The sequence below is a fragment of the Gopherus flavomarginatus genome, chromosome 6 (assembly GCF_025201925.1).
Source record: "Gopherus flavomarginatus isolate rGopFla2 chromosome 6, rGopFla2.mat.asm, whole genome shotgun sequence".
In the NCBI taxonomy this organism is placed as follows: Eukaryota; Metazoa; Chordata; order Testudines; family Testudinidae; genus Gopherus; species Gopherus flavomarginatus.
Window position 1 is genome coordinate 52119906 of NC_066622.1, and position 22607 is coordinate 52142512.

The 22607-nt window shown below is 47.7% G+C and overlaps 2 non-coding genes across 2 annotated transcripts; both read left to right on the forward strand.

The window, feature by feature from the left end:
* The first annotated feature begins 361 nt into the window (after positions 1 to 361).
* TRNAS-AGA (transfer RNA serine (anticodon AGA)) lies at positions 362 to 443 on the forward strand. Its single transcript has one exon. It is a non-coding gene; the product is annotated as a tRNA-Ser (tRNA).
* Positions 444 to 21603: 21160 nt separating this feature from the next.
* Positions 21604 to 21676, forward strand: TRNAK-UUU (transfer RNA lysine (anticodon UUU)). Its single transcript has one exon. It is a non-coding gene; the product is annotated as a tRNA-Lys (tRNA).
* Positions 21677 to 22607: the final 931 nt, after the last annotated feature.

Here is a 22607-nt window from a genome sequence, read left to right on the forward strand (position 1 = left end):
TCACGCGCCAGTTCCTTTAATATCCTCGGATGGAGATTGTCCGGGCCCTCCGACTTTGTCCCATTGAGCTGTTCACGTACGGCCTCTACCTCAGTTGCGGTAATATCCACTTCCATATCCACATTCCCATTTATCATCCCTCCATCATCGCTAGACTCCTCACTAGTCTTATTAAAAACTGAGGAAAAGTACTTGTTTCGATGTTGGGCCATGCCCAGGAATTCTTGCAGTTCAGCCAGGGACACACTTACACAATGGCACAGCAGTGTGTGTGTTGTGGAAGCTGGTCTGAGGGAACAATTGGAATTGATCACTCAGTGAGAACAGAACTGGAGTGTAGTGAGAGACACATTTCAAGCAAGTAGTTGTGGCTGAGCGGTTAAGGTGATGGGCTAGAAATCCATTGGGGTCTCCCTGAACAGGTTCAAATCCTGCCAACTACGGAGGAAGTTGTGGTTCTTCAGTTTCAACAAAGCTGGGTCTTGTCTCACTCTCAAGCTATATCTACACTATTGGGTAATGTGGCTTTAAAGTGTTTCAATTAAACAGCTGTTGCATGTCCACACTATGCCCCTGGTGTCACCAGAGCACATCCAGGCTAGACTCTTGGATGGCCACAGAGAGCAGTGCATTGTAGAGAGCAGTGCATTGTGAGTAGCTGTGCAACTGGCTGCGGGTGCTTTGGGAAGGGTTTGCAAAGCCTCATGGGCTGGTACAGCATCACATGATGCAGGTTTCTCTATAACATTGTTCCATGGGAATCCTACTAGATTGCCAGCTGCTTTTCAACTGCAATGTGCCTGGTGGGGTAGAGAGTGTGTTTGTGTGTGTGGGGAGAGGGATTGTGTGGGCACACTCTCTCTAAGTTCAGACAGCTGCTGCAAGCAACCAGTCCTGAGGCAGGGGGAAGGGGACAGCCCCAACATCAGCCACTGTTTCCCTCACTGGCTCAGCTCAGCACAGCAGCCTCTGTGACACACACACACTGCTGCCTGCTTAGCTCTGTGTCAGGGGTGCTGGAACAGGAGGTTAGAGGGCCATGGCCCCACCACTCTTTACTGGCTGTTAGGACAAATGATGGAGTGGGGGGAAGGCTGGAGTCTTGGGGGGAAAAGGCGTTCTGTGGGTGTGGCCTCGGGGGAGGGGTGGTGTGAATGTGGGTCCCTGGGGAAGGGGTGTCATGGGAGCACCACCGTTCAGACAACAGTGCCCCCCCACACACTGTAAGGAAGCTCCCGTCGCCCCTGCTCTGTGTTCGTGGCGCGGGAGAGAGCAGCGTTCCACGGCAGTGATTTGCTCCCCAGGGCTCCGGCAGGGGGGATCAGGCAGCGATTTAAAGGGCCCGGGGCTCTGGCCTCTGCACGGAGCCCTGGGTCCTTTAAATCACCAGCTTGGGGAAGCTGGGCCGGGCTAGCACAGCGTACCCGCTCTTGCCGGTACCCCATACCGGACCGGACCGGCTTACTTTCACCTCTAGAAGGACCTCACCTGGATCAATAACTGGTTAAAAGCTAGGAAACAAAGGGTAGGACTAAATGGTCAGTTTTCAGGATGCAAACAGGTAACTAGTGGTGTCTGTACTGGGACTATTCAACATATTGATAAACGATCTGCTAAACAGCGAGGTGACAAATTTTGCAGATGATCCCAAACTACAGAGGATAGTTAAGTGCGAAGCAGCCTGTGAGGAGCTAAAAAGAGATTTCACAAAACTGGGTGAAAGGGCAACAAAATGGCAGATGAAATTCAATGTTGATAAATGCAAGGTGATGCACATTGGCAAACACAATCTCAACTCTACATATAAAATGATGGGATGTAAAATAGCTATTGCAACTCAAGTGAGAGATCTTGGAGTCACTGTGGATAGTTCTCTGCAAACATCCACTCAATGTGCAGTGGCCGGCAAAAAGCAGGGAAGGTGTCCCTAGTCTCTGTTTGCTGGGAGCGGGTGACAGGGGATAGATCACTTGATGATTACCTGTTCTGTTCATTCCCTCTGTGGCACCTGGCTTTGGCCGCTATGGGAAGACAGGACACTGGGCAAAATGGACCCAGTCTGACCCAGTCTGGCTGCTCTTAAGTCCCTATGCTCCTTTCATACAGATGCCTGGGATTCTGCCTCACAATGTGTCCCTGAGGTCTCAGCCAAAATGCCCAGACTGGCAAACACTCTGGGCTCCTGAAGCCTCTGCCTCCCACCTAGTGCCTATGGCTCATGCCTGACCCTTGCTGCTGCTCCTTGCTGTAGAAGGTGAAAGGAGCAGAGGCAGCGCAGGAGCCTTCTGGGAACGCAGATCTGAGGCTTTGGGAGAGACACATTGTCTAAGACATCAGAGCGCTGTAAACCATGCAGCCACCCCCTCAATCAGGGCCTATTCCAGCCCTGAGTCTGGGCTACCACGATCCCTCCCGCAGAGCAGGGTGCCCACAGATTACAGCCTGAAAATAGGCATGTGACACTAATTCCTGTTCTCCCTGGCAGGGTCTGACCTAGACCAAGTGGCACCCTAGGCAAGACGTGTCTTCGGTGCCCCCCCCCCCATATGTTAAAATTTTAAGTATCTTATTTTTTCATTGCATTTGTAGCTCAGTACATGATTTTGATGTACAATTCCGATGCATGATTTTCTCTGTCATATAAGATGCTAAATTTGCAGGCTAGGTTCTGTAAACCTGTATTTATTCATGCCATATATAAGCAAATAAAACAAATGCATTTTCTTTAAGCATATAGAAACTTTTTAATTTTAACGGTAACTGAAACGTACTAACATCTAGAAATGGAACTGTCACCAGCACAGGGCTGGCCAGGATTAAATAGTGTTACAGTAGGAGACAGCGTTAGGATGTTAACCCCAGGCCTTTAGTTGAAAGGTGGCTTCTCTCACCTTTCCCTCATGAACTGAAGCGCAGCATTAAAGAGATCCAAAGATTGGCCAATGGCATTTTCAAGTGCTAAAATAGCAAGCGATGTCTCTGTCTCATTGGCCATCAGTGACTGAAGATGTGGTTTAATGAGCCAAAAAGAAACCTAGCAGCTGCTGAAGTAGTTCAGTTGGGAGCATGCTAGACTAGCAGGCTATTCTATCCAGCTTTGTGCACAGGTGGGATGTTTTCTGAAAGGTGCAGCAGTTCCTTTAACTGCCACGAGTCCCTCATTTCAGGCTATGCAGCAGGAAAAGACAGCATGGGCTTCTGCACCGAGTTGGCCCACCTGACCTTTCATTCTTCTCTTGCTCTTTGTCAGCAAGGAGAAGAAAAAGAAGATCTCCCTCAAGCTGGAGTCACACGGGCGAGGTAAGGACGACTTTCTGAGTGCCAGCTCCAGTCCTCTGCTCTGCCAGCTGACCTATTGAAGGGCTGCCACCACTTTCTCTAGGTTTGTCCATCGGTCTGTGGCAGGGTGAGCAACAGCCAAGCAGATGGAGTTTTTGTAGTGTAATGGTTATCACATTTGCCTAACACGCAAAAGGTCCCTGATTCAAATCCAGGCAGAAACAGGCTGGTTTCCTTTTCCCAGATCCCCTTGCTGTTCAGGAAGGTGCTCCTCCTTCTGCCACTGGCCTGTCCCTGGGATAACTCCAACCCCTGCATGACAGAAGGTGCTGACAGCAGTGGAGAAAGCACCTTGGTGTCAGGCTGGAGAACCTAGAGGAGGTAGGCATGTTACCTTTCAGAGACTTGTGGCTTGGCCTCCTCTGCCCTTGGAGATTGGCAGGTGGACGCCGGCTCTTCCTGCTGGCCTTCTTTGCGTGACTTCCAAAAGGAGGAAGTGAGGCAGGAATGGGGCAAAAGAGGAAAGTCAAGCTGAGAAAGGCAGGGCAGAAACTAAGCACATCATTGTGGCTAAGTGGGGTTAGTAGAGCACCACCATTCATTCTGCAAAGCCTGGGGAGGTGTGGTTGGCTGCTGGCAGGCAGAATCCTGTGCCTGCCTCTTGGCTTCCCAGGGATGGCTACCTGCAGCCCAGGAGAAGAAGGGGGGTTCTAGGTCAAAGGAAAACAAGCAAAGCTGAGTCCAAGTGGAGAATGGCTGCTTCTTTATGGCCAACCTGGGGGCATGACTGATGGTTTTAGAGGTGGAGGCTGGGCTGGCTGTGAGCAACTGGGATCCAGGAAACCCCCACCTGCCCTTCTGAGGGCCAAACCATGGAGGTGCGGTTGGCTGCTGGGAGATAGACCCCTGTGGCTGGCTGTTGGCATCCCAGGGATGGCTCCTTGCAGCCCAGGAGAAGCAGGGTTCTGGGGGGAAGGAAAAGCAGCAATGGTGAGGCTGAGTAGGCTCCTTTCTGGCCAAGATGGTGGGCTGTGGTGGCTCTGGGTGTTGCCTGTAAGCCATAAGTGGACTTGGTGCAGTGAAAACTGCTGCTCCATTCTGCCTGACCTGGGGGTGCCATGGACGACTTGGGAGTGGGGGCAGGGCCCTGGCTGTGAGCAAATGGGATCCAGGAAGCCCATCCTGCCCCTCTAGGGGCCGAGTCTTCTTCTTCTCTCCTGCCATGGGGACCCTGGCCTCAAGCCTGCCCAGCATGTGCTGTAGCTCGAGCATTAAGCCTTCCTGTGTGGCCTGTGCTGGAGCTGACCCTGGGCCCCTGTGGGGCACTGTTGGGGGAAATCCCGACTGCCGGTCACTTTGGGAGCTGTGCTGCCCGAGGTAAGCACCCCCCCTCCGACCACCTCCTGCACCCTTACCCCTGCCCCAGCACAGAGGCTCTCTGTGTCTTGAACAAGCACTGTCAAGGATTGGCCAAGAACTTCTGCTCTGTTTATGTGAAAGAGACACAAAAAAGGGAGCCCAGCGGACAAGTTTAATTCACAAGCACAAACTGGCTGGCCAAGCCAGGATCTCTCAGTTACTCAGAAGGCTCTTCAGCCAGCTCTTCCCAAAGACCAGTCTCTGGAGGCTTTTGTGACATGATGTACCTCAAAATAGCCCCCTGTAGCTCACATATTCATCATTCATATATGACTGTGATATGTCATACAAACAATTCCATGTCAGTTATCACATGAAAAGTCATGATCTGCTGAAATCGGTTACTCTGTCCAAATACATATAGCATGAGGGTGTATGAAGTTATGCATTTTGCTGTATGGTTGTTACTGAAATATGCTATAATTTTGCTAGTGACCCCTGCCAAGGAGGGAGTTCAACAACCATGAATCAGCAGAGGAATTGTAATTAAGGGATTTCCAATTCAATGACAGATGCCCAAACACAACACTGTGGGGACTGCTCAAGTCTATGAGTCAGTTGCACAAGACCACACCAGGAGGATTCCCCAACCTAGTGACTCAGCAGAGCCCACCCGGACACGTCTGGGCAAGTGTCTTCTAGACACTTGAACTAAGGATATAAAATAGGAGACTGTGGCATCATGTTTTTGCCTTTGTCCTCCCCCACCTATGTTGGAAGCAGCAGGAATCCTGAGAAAATGAAGGGGGGAATTCTATGTATTAAGGAGGGTAACATCCAGTGGGATGAGAAAAATGCTTGACCTAACTACTGCCTAGTGTAATAAGGTGTAAAGTTTAGATTTTGCTGTGGTCATACAGTGCTTAGTGCTCTGCGTTGTGGCCCCAAGAGCCATGGATGCAAGTTGAGTTACGATGACCTTTTCCTTGTCTCCACATTTCTTAGGTGCCTCCTTCCAACACTGCTCAGAAAAAACGACTGGTTTCTTTTGGAAGTATTTGCATTGCAAGGCAGAGGCAGTCTTCTCTGTTTCCTCAGAAGATTGACCAAAATATGGGAAGAGCAGACACATTTGGCAAGGCACCACTGGGTGCTGCATCTCTAACCTCCACTTTACCTGGCAGGTGAGTCAGCCAGCTTAGCCACGGTGCCACTCTCTGGGACTTTTCTCCCAACTGCTCCATTTTTTATCAGTTTCTGTCTAAAGGAAGGTGACATGACATCTGCGTGTGGACATCCCCAGTGAATCACAAGGACATGTGGCGCAGACTCTCACGTTGCAGCTATTGCAGTCAAAGCAACCACCATGCTAATACCAGTCACAGCAGCCTTTTCATCAACTCCAGGCTTGTGATTTGATTCTTTCCAATGCTTCTCTACAAAAAAGCCTTTTCCTTAGCAAGCAATGACTTGGCTACCAAGGGAGGTCTCTTCTGTTTCCTAGGAAGACACAGGAAAATGTGAGCAGAGGAGACAAAAGCCATACATGAAGGCAACACTGGGAGTTGAACCCAGGATCTCCTATTTAGGAGGCAGGTGCTTTAGCCAGCTAAGTCATGGTGCCTGCCTCGAGAAAATGTTTGCAACTGTTCCATTTGATGGCCCAGGACAACACCTGCAAATTCTAAAGTACAGACATTCCACATTTCCATCAAGACCTGCAGACCTTGAGGTGTCTGGCTCTCCATGCACAGAAAGCCACAGCTGAGATGACAGAGGGCTTTAACATGTGCTTCTCCCACCAGCCACTGTGATCATATAGCGGTTAGTGATCTGTGTTTCAGTCGCAGCAACCTCGGCTCAGTTCTCAGTCATGGTATCCTTTCCACCAGCTCTAAACTTCTCATTTGCCATTTTCAAAGTGTGGGGAGGTGTCTGCCCCCAACCAAGCAGGAGAAAGATTAAGGCAGCCTTGCAGAGGCTGCGCAGAACCCGGCCTATCAGGAAACGGCTTATTGGGAGAGCCAATCAGGAGAAGGCTTGCTGGAGCAGCCCATATATAAAGGGCTGCTCAGCACAGCAAGAGTTAGTCACTGCTTGGAGTTTGAGGAGGGAGGTTTGGCTGGGGCTGGGGCTGGGGCTGGGGCTGGGGCTGGGGAAGGGTGGGCGGGCACCATGATCAGAGTAGTGCTGGGTGGGTAAGGGGAGCATGAGTGACCTTCTGGCCGAATTCTGCCAGACTGAGGCCCTAATACAAAGGCGGAGGAAGGTGCTGGCGCTGTGGGGAAGTGGTCCAGGGAAACAGATGCAGGGTTGGACGTTCACGACTTTTGCCTCCGTAGTGGCTGACACGGGTGGCTACACCCTGAACTGCAGCCAGCGACTGAGGCAAGTGTCCGAGTAGAGAACAGCTGCCCCCGGGAATCGGGGAGAGAACTGAGTGGGGCACAGCCAGAGGGCTGTGTCCATAAGAGGACACTGAAGTCCTGAGAGCGCCATGGGTCCTAATGATAAAACAGATGCAGCCAGATGCCACTAGATGAAGGCGCACCGGTGAACCAGAACTTATTACCAGGATGGCCAGCAAGAGGCACCACAGCAATGAGGCATGCCCCATGGCACCAAGACTTAGCCGCAAGGAAGGCTCTCTCTGTCTTGAACAAGCACTTAGAAGGATTCTGCTGACAGGTCTTTTCTTTTTTTGAAAAGAGATACAAAAAAGGAGCCAACAGACACACTAGGTTCAGCAAGGAAGAACTGGCAGGCCAAGCCAGGCTCTCCTGGTTAGTAGGAAGGCTCTTCAGCCAGCTCTTCCCAAAGATCACTATCTAGAGACCTTTTAACAGCCACTGCAGATGCTGACCACAAAACAGGCAAAGAGATGCCAAAATAGAGTTCTCCACTGCCTGCAGCCATCACGCTACCAGGAGTTCTGTGCACAGAGAGGCCCCTGCTGGGGGGAAGAGGCCTTGTTAGAGACTCTTCTGACACCAGCCGTTCTCAAATAGTGTTTAGTGTTCTGTGTTGTGACTTCAGCATCCACAGATGCCAGTCCAGTTGGGGGACATTTTTCCTGTCTCCACATTTGTCTAGTGCCTCCTTTCAACACTTGTCACCAAAAAGACCTGTTTCTTTTGCAAGCAATGTACAGCTAGGCAAAGGCAGTCTTCTCCAGTTCCTCAAAAGATCACCAAGCTGTGAGGAGAGGACACACATTCAGCCAGGCTGGATCCTGAATCTTCTCTTTATTCAGCAGGTGTCCGAGAAAGACAGAAATCTACACCATGTAGAGGTCAAAAATAGGAGTTTATTACACACAGTGCTGGCGGAGTGTCACCTTGCTTATTAGGCTCAGAGACATTGTTAATTAATTAATTACAATAGAATATATAGATTTTTCACAAGCAGGGGAAAGTGACGGGGTAGTCAGTTCCACACCCCGGGATAGGTTTTGCAGCAAGACAAGATAAGCACATTAGCCAATAGTTAACAGATTACATAATGTCTCCACCGATGGTCTCGAGTTAGCAAGTTAACATTTCATTAATACTTTGATAAAATGTTGTTAGTATAAAATATCTATGTTGAATTCTGATTTGGGGTCCATAGGAATGGAGCAACTCCTTTGATTGTCCAACAGGTACATTCCTAGGGGTTAAAGCAAAGAAACAGTGAAAGTATATGGCAATAAAGATTTTCTGTGTGTCTAAAGGCAGGCATTGGTCCCTGGGAAGGGACGTGGAAGGATGACATATCTTATACTGACATGTGACAACTTTTCATAAACTCAAGACTGGATCTCTGGGAAGAACGTCTCCCTACAGAAGAAACAAACACAATAGGAACAGGGATTCTTTGTTCAATCTGCATCTCTGAATAAGACACAATTCTTTAGTTCTTAGCTCCAACACCTGGCAATTTGCTGACCAGGCCTATCTTAGCAAGCAAGGCTTTCTGTTTACCCCAGCTTTCTCTTAGCTTATCACTATTTGCTAGGCCTCTGGTCCTTGACCATACTCTGGACTTTGAGTCTGGAAAAGAGCTGGCACAATCCATGCACCAGGTTGCTACATAAAGAGCAAATAGATTTTTAATCCTTCACATGAAGTAATGGCAAAGCTCTTGGTTCAGGCCTGTAGCAGCTATGGAATAAACTGCAGGTTCAAATCAAGTCTCTGGAGTCCATCCACAACTGGGATGGGGCATTCAGTCCTTTGTACAGAGCTGAACTTGTTTGTAGCAAAGTCCCTCCAGAGGTATGAAGCAGGACTGAAGACAAGATGGAGATGAGGCATCAGCCTTTTATAGTCTCTTGCCACGTGGTCTTTGCTTTCTTTGTCCCAAGGACACTCTATCCAGCACGTGGCATAGAAAAACCTTTGAGTTCTGTCCACAGGCAGGTCCCTGCATACCTTGATGAGTCACAAGGTGTATCTGCCTTCTCTGAATGGGTCGATTGTATAACTGATGGTCCTTAGTGGGCCATCAAGCAGGCTAGGCAGAACTGACACCAACTTGTCTTGAGTGTTCCCCAGAAGCAGAGCACGAGTTTGAAATATGGACAGCATAGAACCAATATTCATAACGTCAACTACAAAAATGATACACATCTAGAGATAGCATCATTATAATCAGTCAATCAGAACCTCTTCACAGACCCCTTACGTGGCAACTTTTCTATAATATTGGCTGCAAATATAGAACAGTGGTCGCAATGGTGATCTATACAGTTACAGATTAAGTCATTAATGTCACAGGAGGTGACATGGTATCAGTGAGACTGATATTGGAATGCTGCCTCCAGTTCTGGTGTCCTCGGTTGAAAAAGATGATGTGAAATTGGAGCTGGGGCAGCAAAAAGCCACCAAATGTTCTGAGGGCTGGAGAAAAATGCCTTCTAGTAAGTTATTGAAAGAGCTCAGTCTGTTTAGCTTATCAAAAGAAGATTGAAAGGTGACTTCACTGAAGTGTTGAAGGGCCTGAATGGAGAGAAAATATTGGGTGTTAGAGGGCTTTTTAATTGAGCAGAGAAAGGCATAAGAAGACCCAACGGCTGGAAGGTAAAAAGAGACAAATTCATATTACAACTAAGGCACAAATATTCAACAGCGAGGATGATTCACCACAGGAACAGGCTACCAAGGAAAGTGGTGGATTTGCGATCTCCTGATGTCATTTAATGAAGACTAGATGCCTTTCTGGAATGTGTTTGCCTCCAAAGTAGCTCTTTTGTCATACAGGAGGCCTGCAATATGCAGGGGGTCAGATTAGAAGCTCTAATGGTCTCTTCTGGCCATAAAGTCGACTAATTTCTGAAAAACTGAGTGTAGCATTGGCAGCAGCGTCTGATATTTTCCTGTCTAGCCGGCTTGCTTCCTAGAACGAACGCTCCTTGAGTGGGGTGATCCACAGGGAGTAGCTTAAACCTGCAAAGAGCCTGGCCAGGGGCAGGACATTAACACAGCAAGGGAGGGGTGTGGCGGTGACATCACAAAGGCCTTTTTCAGCACATCAGACTATCGGTCAAAGGTGGTGGGGAGGTGGTGACCTCACAGAGAGATGCTGACATCATCCAGGCAGGACAGAGGCGAGGGGCCAGGGAAACCTCAGAGACCCCTGTGGCTTTGCTTCAGCAAGTCTCTTTCTCCAGGTCTCCTTGAGGACTGACAGAGTATTCGGGTTCACGGATGTGAGTGCCAGGAGGAACCTCTTTCGAGTTTTCTCCTTCCCTTGTAGTGATTTTACTAGAAAACAGCCATCCCTGTTTAGAAGGCAAGAGCCTCCTGGAGGTCTGAAACCTGTTCAGTCTGATCCATCTGGTGAGAGTTGAATTCTAGGCATTGAAAACACGAGCTTAAGGAGGCAGAATTTTATTCCACGCCTGGGATTTTGTCCCTTCGAATCACTGGGGACATTAGGGTTTGTCCTTTTTGTTTCACCTTTCCCTCCATCCATCCCTCCCTCCTTTCTCTTTGTCTCTTGCTTCTTTTGTCCTTTCTCCTGTTCCCCTCCCAACACCAGGGTGTCTCTGTGTGTGTGTGTGTGTGTGTGTGTGTGTGTTACAGGGGAGTGCTCTGCAACTCCCACTGTGGGTGGTCCATCCAAAACTGTGGGGCTGAAATAGTGCTCTGACAGTGATCCCCACTGGTGACCTGGCCCATCCTTTGTGCTCTCTGGTGAGAACCCTCAGCCTTCCCTCCTCAGGCTCTACCCTGATTGGCAGGGAGGAGACTCAGGTCCTTGTTGTTCTCTTTTAAGATCAAGGAAATAAGTCAGAACCAGTTCTATGTTTGACAAATTTTGCTGCTTCTCTGCATTAATTGTCTCTGAGCAGTTCATGATTCTGAGCAGTTCATTGCAATTCTCCTCAAATACTTGCTGAATAATTACTGTGCACTGTTGTTGGTCTGGAGGTCATCTGAGAGCACTTTATTCAGGTCATTCAATGTCTGAAATTCAAGTTCCGATGGTTAGTTTGAAAATCAGGGCTCTTGGGTCCAATTCCCAACTCTGCCACTGACTTGCTGTGTGACATAAGACAAGTCCATTCTCCTTTTTCAGCCTTTGCAGAACCTTAGTCCCAGATTTGGACCTTAGCGTCCAAAATATGGGGGTTAGCATGAAAACCTCCAAGCTTAGTTACTAGCTTGGACCTGGTACCTGCTGCCACCACCCAAAAAATTAGAGTGTTTTGGGGCACTCTGGTCCCTCTGAAAAACCTTCCCTGGGGACCCCAAGACCCAAATCCCTTGAGTCTTACAACAAAGGGAAATAATCCTTTTTCCCTTCCCCCCTCCAGGTGCTCCGGGAGAGATACACAGACACAAGCTCTGTGAAACTACACAGAGTGACTTCCCCTCTCTGTTTCCAGTCCTGGAAACCAAAAGTACTTTCCTATTCCCCCAGAGGGAATGCAAAATCAGGCTAGCAATCCAACACACAGATCTTCCCTTGATTTCTTCCTCCCACCAATTCCCTGGTGAGTACAGACTCAATTTCCCTGAAGTAAAGAAAAACTCCAACAGGTCTTAAAAGAAAGCTTTATATAAAAAGAAAGAAAAATACATACAAATGTTCTCTCTGTATTAAGATGATACAACACAGGGTCAATTGCTTAAAAGAATATTGAATAAACAGCCTTATTCAAAAAGGATACAAATCAAAGCCCTCCAGCACTTATATTCATGCAAATACCAAAGAAAAGAAAACCATAGGACTTACTATCTGATCTCTTTGTCCTTACACTTAGAAACAGAAGACTAGAAAGTAGAAAGTACTTCTCCAAAGCTCAGAGAAAGCAGGCAGGCAGACAAAAGACAAAGACCTCAGTCACAAAATTCCCTCCACCCAAAGTTGAAAAAATCCGGTTTCCTGATTGGTCCTCTGGTCAGGTGCTTCAGGTGGAAGAGACATTAACCCTTAGCTATCTGTTTATGACACGCCCCCCAAATTGCAGACAGTGGGGAAGCTCACTGGCGGCGATTTCCTTCTAGAACTTGAAAATAAACAGATTAATACAACACATGCACCTTTACATATACCACTAAGTATATAACTAACAGACTTCTACATTTTAAGAACACTTTTTAACTACTGAATTCTGGGAAACTCTCACGGGAGAGTGCATCAGCTACTTTGTTAGAAGCTCCTGTGATGTGCTGAATTTCAAAATCAAAATCTTGGAGAGCTAAACTCCAACGAAGAAGTTTATTGTTGTTCCCCTTGGCAGTATGAAGCCACTTTAGTGCAGCATGGTCAGTTTGTAGTTGGAACCGCCGTCCCCAAACATATGGGCGTAGCTTTTCCAGGGCGTACACAATGGCATAGCATTCCTTTTCACTGACTGACCAGTGACTTTTCCTGTCAGACAGTTTCTTGCTGAGAAACATGACAGGATGGAAGTTGTGATCTGTTGCTTCCTGCATGAGCACTGCTCCTATACCACGCTTAGATGCATCCGTGGTTACTAGGAATGGCTTGTCAAAGTCCGGGGCCCTGAGCACAGGGTCAGACATGAGCATCGCCTTAAGCTGGGTAAAGGTCTTTTGACACTCATCAGTCCACTTAACTGCATTTGGCTGGGTCTTTTTGGTCAGGTCGGTCAGTGGGGCAGCGATTTGGCTGTAGTGTGGTACAAATCGCCTGTAGTATCCGGCCAAGCCTAAGAAGGATTGGACCTGCTTCTTTGACTTTGGGACAGGCCACTTTTGGATAGCATCCACCTTGGCCTGTAGGGGATTTATGGTTCCTTGACCCACCTGGTGCCCCAGGTAAGTCACTCTGTTTTGGCCTATTTGACACTTTTTGGCCTTAACAGTTAGTCCTGCCTGCCTGATGCGCTCAAAGACCTTTTTCAGGTGTAGTAGGTGTTCGGGCCAGGAGTCTGAAAAAATGGCCACATCATCGAGGTAGGCAACTGCAAATTCTCCCAGTCCAGCTAGTAGACCATCTACCAGCCTCTGGAAGGTGGCGGGTGCATTTCGAAGGCCGAAAGGAAGGACATTGAATTCATACACCCCCGCATGGGTGACGAATGCTGACCTCTTCTTGGCAGGTTCATCTAGCGGTACTTGCCAGTACCCCTTGGTTAAGTCTATTGTAGAGATGAACTGGGCACGTCCCAACTTTTCCAATAGCTCATCAGTACGTGGCATTGGATAGTTGTCCGGACGAGTTACCGCATTTAGCTTACGGTAGTCCACGCAAAAGCGTATTTCCCCATCTGGTTTGGGTACCAGAACCACTGGAGATGCCCATGCACTGGTAGATGAGCGGATTATACCCATCTGTAGCATGTTCTGGATCTCCCGTTCTATAGCAGCTTGGGCATGAGGAGACACTCGGTAGGGTGGGGTTCTGATTGGGTGAGCATTACCTGTATCAATGGAGTGGTATGCCCGTTCAGTCCGTCCTGGGGTGGCTGAGAACAATGGGGCGAAGCTAGTGCACAGCTCCTTGATTTGTTGCCGCTGCAGACGTTCCAGGGTGGTTGAGAGGTTCACCTCTTCCACGCCACCGTCTTTTTTCCCGTCATAGTAGACACCGTCAGGCCACTCAGCATCCTCTCCCTGGACTGTAAACTGACAAACCTGTAAGTCTCTGGAATAGAAAGGCTTGAGAGAATTAACATGGTACACTTTAGGCTTTAGTGAGGAATTGGGAAATGCTATGAGGTAGTTTACAGCTCCCAGGCGCTCTTGGACCGTGAATGGCCCTTCCCATGATGCTTCCATCTTATGGGCCTGTTGTGCCTTCAAGACCATAACCAGGTCTCCTACCTTGAAGGACCGATCTCTGGCATGTCTGTCATACCAGGCCTTTTGCTCTTCTTGAGCATCCTTTAGGTTCTCTCTAGCAAGGGCTAAAGAGTGTCGGAGGGTGCTTTGTAGGTTGCTTACAAAGTCCAGAATGTTAGTTCCTGGAGAAGGCGTAAACCCCTCCCATTGCTGTTTCACCAACTGTAATGGCCCCTTAACCTCGTGACCATACACAAGTTCAAATGGTGAAAACCCTAAACTGGGATGTGGTACAGCCCTGTAGGCAAACAGCAACTGCTGCAACACTAGGTCCCAATTATTGGAGAATTTGTTGATGAATTTTCGTATCATGGCCCCCAAAGTTCCATTGAACCTTTCCACCAGGCCATTGGTTTGATGGTGGTATGGGGTGGCAACCAAGTGATTTACCCCATGAGTTTCCCACAGTTTTTCCATGGTCCCTGCCAGGAAATTAGACCCTGAATCTGTAAGGATGTCGCAGGGCCAACCTACCCTGGCAAAGATGTCTGTTAAGGCCAGGCACACAGTGTTAGCCCTGGTGTTGCCTAGAGCGACTGCTTCTGGCCATCGGGTAGCAAAGTCCACTAAAGTCAGTACGTACTGCTTTCCTCTGGGCGTCTTTTTTGGGAAAGGGCCCAGAATATCCACAGCTACTCGCTGAAATGGGACCTCAATTATGGGGAGTGGCTGGAGAGGGGCCTTGACCTGGTCTTGAGGCTTTCCCACTCTTTGGCATACCTCACAAGACCGGACATACTTGGCAACATCCTTGCCCATCCCCTCCCAGTGGAAGGACTTCCCCAACCGGTCCTTGGTTCTGTTCACCCCAGCATGGCCACTGGGATGATCATGGGCTAAGCTTAAGAGCTTCCCCCGGTACTTAGTTGGAACCACCAACTGTTTTTGCGGCTGCCATTCTTCCCGGTGTCCACCAGAAAGAATTTCCTTGTATAAAAGTCCTTGGTCTATAACAAACCGGGATCGATTAGAAGAGCTGAGAGGCGGTGGGGTGCTCCGTGCCGCCGCCCAAGCTTTCTGAAGGCTGTTATCTGCTTCCTGCTCAGTCTGGAACTGTTCCCTTGAGGCTGGGGTCACCAGTTCTTCCTCAGACTGTGGACTTGGGCTTGGTCCCTCTGGAAGCGATGTAGGTGATGGGGTTGTTTCCGTTGCTGGTGAACCGCTCTCCGCTGGTGCACCTGAGGGTATTTCAGGCTCTGGCTGAGCCTTTTGGGTATGGCTGTCTGTTGCTTCTGCCAGTTTTGGCTCGCTGGCGCCCTCTGGCGTTGAGTTTGAAGATGGGGTTGCACTTGCTGGTGCTGGTTGCTGTTCCAGTTCCGGGCCTGGGACTGGAGGTGCTGTGGCTGTTTCAGTGGTTGGCATGGAATCCAGGTCCACTACCTCTGTCTGGGTCTCTGGTAACCCAGACGGGGCCTCTGTGGACGGCTCAGGAACAGGAATGGGTCTGGAAGCTTGCCTGGTTTGGCTACGTGTAACCATTCCCACTCTCTTGGCCCGCCTCACCTGGTTGGCCAAGTCTTCCCCCAGTAGCATGGGGATAGGATAATTGTCATAGACTGCAAAAGTCCACATTCCTGACCAGCCTTTGTACTGGACAGGCAGTTGAGCTGTAGGCAAGTCTACAGCTTGTGACATGAAGGGGTAAATTGTAACTTCGGCCTTTGGGTTGATGAATTTGGGGTCAACGAAGGATTGGTGGATAGCTGACACTTGTGCCCCCGTGTCTCTCCAAGCAGTAACCTTCTTTCCGCCCACTCTCAAATTTTCCCTTCGCTCCAAGGGTATTTGAGAGGCATCCGGGCCTGGGGATCTTTGGTGTGATGGTGGTGTAATGAATTGCACTCGCATGGTGTTCTTGGGACACTTGGCCTTGATATGTCCCAGTTCATTACACTTAAAGCATCTTCCATCTGATGGGTCACTGGGCCGAGGTGAGTTACTGGAGACTGGTGAGGTGGAAGGGTAGGGTGTCTGTGGCTTTACTTGGGTGGTATGTGGGGTCTTTGGCTGTCCTCGGTTGTAGGGTTTATGGTCTGTGTGCCCCCTGGGGTAATCGTTCCCCTTGACAGTAGCTTTCTTGCTTTCTGCCAGTTCCATCCATTTGGCTCCAATCTCCCCCGCCTCAGCGAGATCTTTGGGATTTCCATCTTGTATGTACCGTGTGATGTCTTCAGGAACACCATCCAAGAACTGCTCCATTTGTATGAGGAGGTTCAGTTCTTCCAAGGTTTGAATGTTGTTTCCTGTTATCCAGGCCTCATAGTTTTTTGCAATGTAGTAGGCGTGTTTGGGAAATGCCACCTCTGGTTTTCACTTTTGGGTTCTGAAACGCCAACGGGCATGATCTGGGGTTATCCCCATTCTGTATCTGGCCTTGGTTTGAAAAAGTTTATAGTCATTCATTTGCTGCTTAGGCATTTCAGCTGCCACCTCTGCTAAAGGTCCACTGAGCTGTGACCTCAATTCTACCATGTACTGGTCTTCGGGAATGCTGTACCCAAGACAGGCTCTTTCAAAATTTTCCAAGAAGGCCTCGGTGTCATCACCTGCCTTGTAGGTGGGAAATTTCCTGTGCTGTGGAGCAATAATTGGCGCCGGGTTGTTAGGGTTGGCTGGCACATGCAGCCCAGCTTTTGCCATCTCCAGTTCATGTTTTCTCTGTTTTTCCTTCTCTTCATTCTCTTTTTGTTGTTTTTCCATTTCTTTTTGGTGCTTTTCCATTTCTCGGCGGTGGGCCAACTCTTCTTCTGCTTGTTTCCTTCGGTAGGCCACCTCTTCTTCTTCTAGTTTTCTTTTGTGTGCTGCCTCTTGGGCTGCCTGTTCTCTTTGGAAGGCTGCCAGTTTGATGCTTTCTTCCTTTTCTTTCATCTCCATCTGTCGCCTGTGTTCAGCTTCTTTGATTTGTGCTTCGGCGTCAATTTTTGCCTTAGAAGTCATGGTTCCTGTTTTCTTGTGTTGGGGTGCCCTCCGGTGTTTATCTTCTGAACTGCAGGTTCTGTTGCCTCCTGAAGTCTGCCTAGCAACAGTGCTTTTTTCCTTTTCTCTCTCTAGCTAATGTTCAATGAAAGGAAACCAGAAAAACCACTTTATTTGCATGCATATAAGTGCTGGTACTTGCCTCCTAATGGGAGGGCTATTGCATGACAAAAGACCCTTAACAGTTTGGTAATGGCTTCTCGCTTAACATGCAAGCCACAAACTGCCAGAGAGAGCAGAAAAAAAAATTCTCTCTGGTTCCCTTTTAAAACCAACTGTTTCTCTCTCTGCTAAAAAGCCCTTAGCAGAGAAAAGAAAAATATAATATTCCTACTGGCTTCTGGATTCTGTCTATATCCCACCTGCTGCCACTCATGACATAACCTTAGTCCCAGATTTGGACCTTAGCGTCCAAAATATGGGGGTTAGCATGAAAACCTCCAAGCTTAGTTACTAGCTTGGACCTGGTACCTGCTGCCACCACCCAAAAAATTAGAGTGTTTTGGGGCACTCTGGTCCCTCTGAAAAACCTTCCCTGGGGACCCCAAGACCCAAATCCCTTGAGTCTTACAACAAAGGGAAATAATCCTTTTTCCCTTCCCCCCTCCAGGTGCTCCGGGAGAGATACACAGACACAAGCTCTGTGAAACTACACAGAGTGACTTCCCCTCTCTGTTTCCAGTCCTGGAAACCAAAAGTACTTTCCTATTCCCCCAGAGGGAATGCAAAATCAGGCTAGCAATCCAACACACAGATCTTCCCTTGATTTCTTCCTCCCACCAATTCCCTGGTGAGTACAGACTCAATTTCCCTGAAGTAAAGAAAAACTCCAACAGGTCTTAAAAGAAAGCTTTATATAAAAAGAAAGAAAAATACATACAAATGTTCTCTCTGTATTAAGATGATACAACACAGGGTCAATTGCTTAAAAGAATATTGAATAAACAGCCTTATTCAAAAAGGATACAAATCAAAGCCCTCCAGCACTTATATTCATGCAAATACCAAAGAAAAGAAAACCATAGGACTTACTATCTGATCTCTTTGTCCTTACACTTAGAAACAGAAGACTAGAAAGTAGACAGTACTTCTCCAAAGCTCAGAGAAAGCAGGCAGGCAGACAAAAGACAAAGACCTCAGTCACAAAATTCCCTCCACCCAAAGTTGAAAAAAATCTGGTTTCCTGATTGGTCCTCTGGTCAGGTGCTTCAGGTGGAAGAGACATTAACCCTTAGCTATCTGTTTATGACAGCCTTACCTTCTCCCTTTTTCAAGTAGAGATAATAATGATCTGCTCCTACCTACCTCACAGTGGGCGGAGGATGGGGATCCATTTGAGAGTGTCACTCGGAGTAGGGCATAGTATGAGGTGTCCTATCACGTTTACTCAGAGCAGATTAACACATAATAGAATAGCTGAAATAGTCTATTTGATTTGTATGTTTTTATTTTGAAATTGTTAAGAGCAGCAATGACTTAGCTCAGACTGAAGCATCTTATCTAATGTTTGAGATCTAAGTGTCTCCTCTTGTGTGCGACAAGACAATTTAACACACTGTGACAGACAGGAGATGCTTTTATTTTGCAACAAAATATTTTAGCAAAGATCTTTTATCCCACTTGTTATGATTTCGAGAAACAAACTGGTTTAGTCTGAATGGGATTTTCTGACAGAAACAGTTGGAATGACATTTCCCCACCATCTCGATTTCTGGGCTCTATCCCTGCCTCTGGAGGGTTTGTTGTCCATTAGAACAGGAGTTGGAACTGGTGGCTTTTCTTTATGGCTCTGCCACCGCTTTGCTTTGTAGGCCCTTGGGTAAGTCACTTCCCTTCTCTGGACCTCAGGCTCCCCTCATCTGTCCAATGGGAACAGGGACAGTTCTTGAACTCTGGGTGGTTGTGAGCCTGAGTGAGATAAGGGGCGTTAAAGCCCTCTGTGAAGGAGAAAAGGGAACTTCTCAGTGACTGGGGCTCCTCTCTGTATGTCCCCAATGGGGAAGGAAAGAGATCGTGTGGGGGAGAAGACAGGCAGAAGGGGTAAAATGGGGCTAAACCAGAAATGAGGAGATTTTCTTCCTGTTAAAATATCCTGGAGTCTCATGGCTGAAAAGTCACATCTTTAGTTAGGTATGAACCAGCAGCCTTGCAATTACCAGGCAAAGGCGTGAACCACAGAGACTGATAATTGCCTGCTTCCCAGCTTTGCCTAAGAAGCAACTACAGTGGTGCTACTGGTTAGTGCAAAAGGGGCTACTGCTGGGCTTATGAGTTGAAACCTTACCTTAAATACTGGTTTCTATTCCCCCTGTAGCTTCCCCAACTTGTATTGCCCAATTCACATGGAAAGTACCCTACTAGGAAAAGGAGAATAAGTTCTGAAATGTGGAAGCTGATGCTCAGCTTGGAAATATCCACCCTCTGCTGCTATGAATTCCAGTAGATTGTTCACTGTCAGGGAAAATTGATCTATTAGCTGCCAGGAAAGGTGTCTGGGCACCATATCCCCATGCTTCTTCCAGTGCACTCCTGGCTCGGTCACGGCTGCAGAAGGATTCTATATGCATTGAGTCTAAATCTTTTCCAAGCCTTCTTAGCACAGCTGGTAGTGTCTCAGTCTCATCATCTGAAGGCTTTGAGTTCAAACCTCTCCGAAGACAATGGTTTTTGCTCCCTGCTTCAAATTTTCTAAAGGAAATCAGAGAAAAGAGACTACAGGAGAGTGTTTTTTAGACACCTTCGCATCCATCTAACACACACACACACAGAATCTTCTAAGGCATTAACTTTTCCTTCTCTATAGAGTTTGTATTCTCCATAGAGCAAAATATATCATAAACATGCAAGTCTAAACCTAATACAATATGAAACGCAATACAGATAAAATCTCACCCTCAGAGATCTTCCAATAAGCTTCTTTTGCAGACTAGGCTTATTTCTAGTCTGGGCCCAATCTTTTCACCTGGCGTAATCCTTGTTCCAGCTCAGGTGGTAGCTAGGGGATTTCTTATGACTGCAGCCACCTTTCTTCTCTTCTACCCCCTTATATAACTTTGGTACAAGGCAGGAATTTTTTGTCTCTCTCCTGGGGAAAAGCCCCAGGTTTAAGATGGATTCCTGTACCAGGTGACATGCTCACATGTCCTGTGAGACCCCAAGCCTTCATTTTTCCTGGCCTGACTCACAGATGGTGCAGGACAGAGCCATCTACAGTCAATTGTCCTGGTTAATGGGAGCCATGAAGAGTCCAAACCACTATTAGTGGCCCACACTTTGCATCATTACAAGAAGACCTCAGAGTTATTGTTCATATTTCTAGTTTCAGATACAAGAATGATCGGTTCATACACATACGATGAACACACACAGTCGATTATAAACTTTGTAATGCTACCTTACATGCATAAAGCATATTCCAGTTACATTATATTCACACTCATTAGCATATTTTAATAAAATCCTATGGAGTGCAACGTCATAGCAGGGAAAGGGTTTTACTGCAGCACCTGGGAGCAGTTGAGTTTCATGTTCAGGCTGTGGTATGAGTTTCTCCAGGTTTCTCGTAAGCACACAGGGCCCTTAGCAGGTGCTCTAGATACAGGAATGGCCCAGACATGATAAAGTGATGGGAATTGCGTTTTCCTTTTTAATTTTCGTATTTCCAATGACATTTCTGTTTGTGATTTCGTTTTGCTTTGTATAACTGTGTTTTCTCCTGGATTTGCTATTTAACTAAAAAAAGAATAAGGCCTCAGGGGGCCGGATGGAGGAGCAGGCTGGGGCTAGGACTGCTAAGAGAGTGAGAGCATCAGGTTTTCTGTACTGTTTTCTGCCCTCATTTTCTGAGCAGTTTCTTTTCAGCATCAAATTTGCTCAGTTGGTGGAGCATCAGACTTTTAATCTGAGGGTCTAGGGTTCAAGTCCCTGGTCAGGTAGAAGGACAATTCCCCAAGATTTTCAGAAGGCATCTTTTGAGGACTCTCTTTGACTTCAGTTTTTCCTTTTCAGAACTTGGCCTTTCCTAGGAAGGGCTCTTTAATGCTTGGGACTGAAAGTGCTACTTCCTCACCTGTCCACTGGCATTACAGTCTGGAGGAAGAAAGGCCTCTGGGCCTGTAACAAAGTGCTGTGTGCTGATTTTTTGAGCAAATGTAGGGCTGGCCAGAAAGGCATATTCCCACTGGGTATTCCCTGAGAGAAAAAATTGTCCCCACAGAGTCTTTCATGCCAGAAGTCAAACTCTCTGGGCTGGTATTCAGAGCTGTGAATCCTGAAATCAAAGTTCAAGCCCCTGTAGAATTGTGGGGTCCTTTCATTGCCAGCTAATTATTCTGGGATTTCCAAAGCTTCCTCTTGCTCTCTTCAATGACATGGTAGCCTGTCTCTTGCCTGCTAGCTGTTGTGACTCGCACAAGAGGGCATGTTTGATCCCAAAGCAAGGCCCTCCCTTAGGCTCAGTCTGAATAGAGGTCAATGTAGCACTGCATGAGACAGGTCAATTTTATTTTGCTTTGTATAACTGTGTTTTCTCCTGGATCTGATATTTAACTAAAAAAAGAAGAATGTCTCTGGGTGCCACGTGGAGAAGCAAGATGGGCCTAGGGCTGCTAAAGAAGCAAGAGTAGCAAATTTTCTGCCCTCTTTTTCTTGACTAGTTTCTCTTCTGCATCAAACTTGCCCTTTTTTTCCATGAGCCTGGCTAGCTCAGTTGGTAGAGCATCAGACTTTTAATCCGACGGTCCAGGGTTCAAATTCCTGGTCAGGTGAAAAGGGAGCATTTCCCCATATGGTACTCCTCCAACAACTGAAAAAGGCATCTCCTCAGGATGTTATTTCACAACAGTCATTTTTCCTCCAGGACTTGGTCTTTCCTAGAAAGGGCCATGTACTGCCTAGGATGGAAGGGGCAATTTCCTCACATGGCCACTGGCCTCTCAGTCTGGATTAAGAAAGGCCTCTGGAAGTTGATTTTTAATAGCTGCCTTAGTGGAAAGTTGCCTGTTGGATAAACTCCCAGACTGACAATTACAGGGCCGCCCAGAGGATTCAGGGGACCTGGGGCAAAGCAATTTCAGGGGCCCCTTCCATAAAAAAAATACGTTGCAATACTATAGTAACATGTATTTGGAAGTGTAAAAAATAACTCGTGAAATACATTCAAAATTTAATTTGTAATAATTTGAAAATACACTAAATGCATTATTTAAAAACATAAAATGCTTTAATGGTATGTAAGCATTTGCAATTACATGATGGGCTGTTGCTGGGTGATGGTGATTGTTGATGCCAATGGGCTGTCGCTGCCTGGGGGTGGTGCTGCTGTTGCCCTGGGCTGTGTGGGGAGCTGGGCTCGGGGTTGGGGGGTGCCTGGCTCACAGGGGCTGGGCTCAGGGCTGTCGGGAGATGGGGTCGGGGGGTGTCATGGTATAATTCCCCACTCTGAACCTTAGCATCCAAAAGATGGGGTACCAGCATGAATTCCTCTAAGCTCAATTACCAGCTTAGTACTTGTAGCGCTGCCACCAACCAGGAATTCCAGTGCCTGGTACACTCTGGTCCCCCCAAAACCTTGCCTGGGAATCCCCAAGACCCAGTCCCTCTGGATCTTAACACAAGGAAAGTAAACCCTTTCCCTCACCATTGCCTCTCCCAGGCTTCCCCTCCCTGGGTTACCCTGGAAGATCACTGTGATTCAAA